This window comes from Belonocnema kinseyi, chromosome 3 (genome assembly GCF_010883055.1).
Source record: "Belonocnema kinseyi isolate 2016_QV_RU_SX_M_011 chromosome 3, B_treatae_v1, whole genome shotgun sequence".
NCBI lineage: Eukaryota > Metazoa > Arthropoda > Insecta > Hymenoptera > Cynipidae > Belonocnema > Belonocnema kinseyi.
Window position 1 is genome coordinate 143,969,150 of NC_046659.1, and position 5,337 is coordinate 143,974,486.

The following is a 5,337-nucleotide window of genomic DNA, read 5'->3' on the forward strand; positions in this document are numbered from 1 at the left end:
GAGGAGGAAACATGGGAGCATGTATGGGAAGGATGTAGGAGAGGAATGGAAGATAAAGGAAGCTGGCAAGAAAATGTGGGTAAGATTCTAGGCGAAGATGGATTAGGAGAAGAATGGATGATGGAGTTAGAGGGTGCTAGAGGAGCGAATGAGGGAGAATGAAAGAATGCACGTGAAAAAGGTAAATGGGGCTATAAAGAAAGTGAAAGAAAAAGGCAACGGAAGTTGCTTAGATTAGAAGCGTGAAAATTGTAAGTAATGGTAAAGTAAAAGATAAGTAGACTAAGATGCGTTTGCGTTCTCATGATCTCTCTCTCTCTCTCTCGCTTGCACTCTCGCTTTCGTTCGCTCGCTCACTCGCTTACTAATAAGTCCTAAATTGCGCTATCGCAGGAAATAGAAATAAGGAACTAGATATAAGACTTTATGTAAATAGTTGTAAATAATTGTATACATAGAAAGGATAAGATTGTAAAAAATATATAGATTTAAACGGAAAGATTGTAAGGAATGGAAGTCATGTAAACCCTTAGGGGACACATTATGAATAAAGAAGAAATGAAATTTTTAAAAATTAAAAAATTAAAAATTTATTTGTTTAAAATTAAAATGGATAAAAAATAAAATACCTGGAATTTGTGTCTCAGTAATTGAGCATTTTCATTAATTTTGTATATTTACATTTTCCGAGTTTTTAGTTTTGCAATAAAAATTGAAATGGTACCATTTTTAAAATTGAAAATAACAACAAAAAATCTTTTCGTTTTTAAACTAATCATATTTACTTGTAATGAATAGTACAGATTCGTTTAATTTTCAAAGTTCCGTAGTTGAACCTTTCTAATTTTGTAACTTTCCTATTTACAATTACTTGATTTGGACATTTTTTGAAGAATAATACAATTATATTGGTTTATAATTAATGATAATTTTCATATTTTAACCGTGAAAATGTTAGAGAGTTTATTTTCAATTAAAAAATTAGTGTACACAATTTTAAATTTAGTTAAATTTTTTCATGGAATACAAATTTTGAATACTAATATTTCAGAAGGTCTAGATTAAGAAAATAGTATTTCGTTTTCAATTTGAAATTGTGATATTTTAGTCGCTTAAAATTGAAAACTATTTAAATTCAAAATTTTTAATTTATGTTTATTCAATTTGGAACGCCTTGAATTAAAAAGAACACAATTTAAACTCATTGAAATCTAAAATAATCAAATTAACAAGATTTTATTCTGAAAATATTCCATTTTTAGCGTTTTGAAATTGTCCTGTTTTTCAAATTTTAATCTGGAGTCATTTAATTTTGAGATTTTTGAATTAATACCAAAATAATTATTACAGCTTCATTTTTTTCTATTAAATTTTCCAAATTTTGAACATTTTATTCTAAAATTTTTCAATTTTTGTAGCTTCTAAAGAAAAAACTTTTGATTTAAAACTGATCGATTTTGAAAGTGTTCATTTAGAAATGATGCAAAAACAAGTCCTATTTATCAGCTTTTTAACACTGTGTTTTTTGAAATTTTACCTTATCTAAAATTTTTTAATTACGAATAACCGGGAAACCCCGGGAAATGACATTGAATTTATTTTTTAGTCGGTAATTTTATAATTTTTTAGAGAAAAAAATGTGTACAAGTTTGATTTCAAAAGTTTTAAATAATCAATCGAATTATTATCTTTTTCAATTATGATATTATTTCATTTTACAATGCGTGACTCGAAAATCTTTCAGTTACATATTTTTGATTTTGTATTTAAATATTTAAGCATATATTTTCTATTTAAAGAATTCAAAAATGTAGTTCTAAAGACTTTAATAAATTACATAGGAGTATCGTTCGAAATCTACAATTTTTTATCAAAAACCTTTTTAGTTGACTAAATGTGAATATAAATTTTAATTATTTTTAAAATTGAACTATACGTTAAGGATTACCAAGTAAATAATAATAATAATAATAATAAACTATTAAAGTTTCTAAGTAACTTAAACATAATATGTTCATAATTGAAGACTTTTATTAAATTAAAAATATTGTTTCAATCTTAAATTTAAAAGATAAAAATGTTTTATTCAAGAGAAAGAATTTAATTTACTGGTGACTTGGTGAATTTTAATACATAATATGTATTTTTTAATTTAGAAAAATTAGGAAGAAGTTTCAAAAATTTATAAGCTTTTTATTAATTATAAAAGGTTTAAAAATAATAATTTAAAATTTAAATAAATATAAAACAACATGTAGATGTTTCAACATTTGGAAATTTTTGAAGGGCTTCAAAACTATTTAAAAGAAAAGTAAGTAAACTTTTAATTTAAAAAGTGTTCAGTTTATAACAAGAATTTGATCGTTCAATTTTTAATATTTCAAAATTAAAATTGCTTAAAATTATTTTTAGCTCAGTGTTTGTTCCTTGAGATGGGAAAATTTTTAGCTTTAGAGTCCGAGTTTTTTAATTTTATTAAACGAGAAAGAAGTTTGCGAACTGGAGAAAAAAAATTGGAAATTGGCAGGTTATTTTTCTTATTTAATTAATACGTCCACTCTTTTATTACTTTAAAAAGTTAAAAAATATGAAACTAGAAAATTTTTGTATTTTGGTATTTTTCAAAGGTGTATATTTTTTCGGTTAGGAAATGCAAGTCAAAGAAGTCAATGCGAGCATCAGGAGAGAATATTTACTACTACTTTATAAATATTTTAATGTATGTAGGATTCGTAATATAAATTTTATAGTGAAAATGCCATTGTCAGTTAACGCTTAGCGTTCCAATTTCAGGAATTTTCATTTATATATTACCTTCCTATCTCTGATAAATTTATTAAATTTAATAACCTTAATTACTCACCGATCGCTGATTTTCACGTTTCGGTCGATCAATCAAAATCAGGGGCTGATTCCACGAATAAATTGAATCTCACGAGCACCATATCTGCAAAAAATTGATTATGAGAAATGAATTGAATTTTGATGTTGCTTATTAAAAAAAAATTCTATATTAAAAACAATATATAAATATTGAACTATTATTATTAGAACTTTTAGCTCTTTTCTTTATTATTATATTCAGTTCGATTTAAACTAATTTTATGTGGAACTCACAAACAAATTTTTTGTCGTTAATTCGAGAAGACAATTTACAAAAATGTTAATTAGCATGGTGCTGAAAATGGTCTTTTATATTGCTCAAAAAAACAAATTATAAAATTATTGCGATCATAATTTAGGAACTTTAATATAGCAATAAAAAAGTTGGAACCAATTTTTTATTTGATTGTTAGACGTCTATAGATGTAATCATTTATTTTTTGCAACATTTTTATATATTTTTCTATGTGATTTTTGCGGCAGTAAAAAAAAATAAAATATCCAAATGTCTTCAACACAACAAAAATTAACCCAACAAGTAGCCATTTCTGATATTTTTTGTATAAAATTTGTCCCCTAAGAGCTCGCAAAAATTTAAAAAGTTTCCGTAACTACATATTTAAATTCTAATTAATTTTTTACCATTTTTTTTGGACGTTTCGTAACAAGCAATAAAACGATTCTCTAATTATTGTTATTATAAATTTAAAAAAATTATTTTGTCGCCACTCAGTTTTTTTCAAACAAGCGTATACTGTCTATAAAAATTAGTGAAATTTTTTTGTTTCAGATAATTTAATTTAATTAAAAAATTAAAAATTCTTTTTTAAACGCACATTGAAAATATTTTGTTTTTCATCACAAAATTCAACTAAGCTATAATCTTCGAAAATTTCTGAAGTTATTATTAATAATTAAAAAAAAAAACTTTATTTGTATGCGAGTAATTTTTAAACGAAAGCGGATAACATATATTTGTTTTTTCAATTATAATACAAAAATTTTATTTATTATTATAAAAATATTATTATACATTTAACATGTTTTATAGATGAGAAATTAAATAAATTTTCTTAAACACAAAAATTACGCAAATTTTTATACTTGTACGGCTATACAAATTTCTGTGATTTTTGGTAATCTGATAATTTATTTAATTTCCTAATTATAAAAATGCAACTTCCTAATTCGAAATTACCCTTTTTGGGTTGAAAGTGAACTTTTTTAATTAAGGATTCATCACTTTAGTTAAAAATTCATTCCTGCAGTTGATAATTGAACTATTTTGTTAAAAATTAGTTATCCTTTTTTATTGAACAATAATTTTATTTACTGAACGTATGATGATTCCATTTTTGGAAAAATTTAATGTTTTTAATAGAATTAAAGCTTTTTTGGATAAAATTGCAACTGACTAATCGAAACTAACCCTGTTTTGGATGAAAATAAACTTTTTTGTGGTAAAAATATCGACTGAATCATTTTTGCTTAAAAGTTCAGATTTTCAAGTTAAATTTTTTATTCTTTTGTTGATAGTTAAACTACTTTGTGAAAAAAATTGTTTTAAGATTTATATCTTAGAGGATAATTCATCTCTTTGGTAGAAAATTAGACTCCTTTGATGAAAATTAATTTTTTCTATAGTTGAAACCTTAATTTTCTAATCAATTATTTAACTATTTGGTTCTAAATTTAATTGCTTGCTTGAAAATCAACTTTTTTGTTTTAAATTAAAATTTTTTTGTAAGAAATTAAAAAGTCTTGTAGAAAATTTGTTTTCTTGGGAAGAAAATTAAGCAATTTGATAAAAAAGTTAAATTATTTAGCAGAAAATTCCACTCATTTACAAAAAATTCATTTTTACTCGCAAATTATTTTTTTAAATAATTTTTAAATTTACTTTCAAAAATATTTTTTAAAAGTAATCCTTATAGCAGATTATTCAATTAGTTTATTAAAAAATTCAATGCAATGTAAATTCTTGCCTTTTAGTTTTAAAATTCCTTTTTTTTTAAAAGTTTTTTCTTTAATAAATGGAAAATCTTTCGTGGTTGAAAATTCTTTTTTTTCTTAAGCTCATCTCTTTTGGAAGAAATTTCATCGAATAAACGAATAAATTGTGATCAAAAAAGTGATCATTATTTATCATTAAAAAATAACTATCTTAAGTTTAAGGTTAACTTAAAATAAGTGATTATCTAAATACTATTTTGAAGATATTTAATTGAACAATTCATCTTTAAGAGTGAATCAAAAAATTTTGATCGGATATTTTAATTGTCAATGTAAAGAAATTAAATTTTTTAGCCAACCACCCCCCCCCCCCATAAAAATCCCGTTAATATAACCCACTACGCAATTCCGTTCCTCATCAACCAAATGAAAAGTTACACTCGATATCCTTTTAATTTGTCCCGTCGTCTCAATTTGACCCAAAAATTAAAAAAAGTAGAA

At 23.7% G+C, this 5,337-nt stretch overlaps 1 protein-coding gene across 1 annotated transcript in view; it reads right to left on the reverse strand.

The window, feature by feature from the left end:
* LOC117170049 (LIM domain only protein 3-like) overlaps nt 1-2,947 on the reverse strand; it is a 529,686-nt gene extending 526,739 nt beyond the window's left edge. The window contains exon 1 of the mRNA XM_033356568.1: nt 2,864-2,947. The gene's annotated coding sequence lies outside the window, so the exon portion shown is untranslated. The remainder of the gene's footprint in view (nt 1-2,863) is intronic.
* Nucleotides 2,948-5,337: the final 2,390 nt, after the last annotated feature.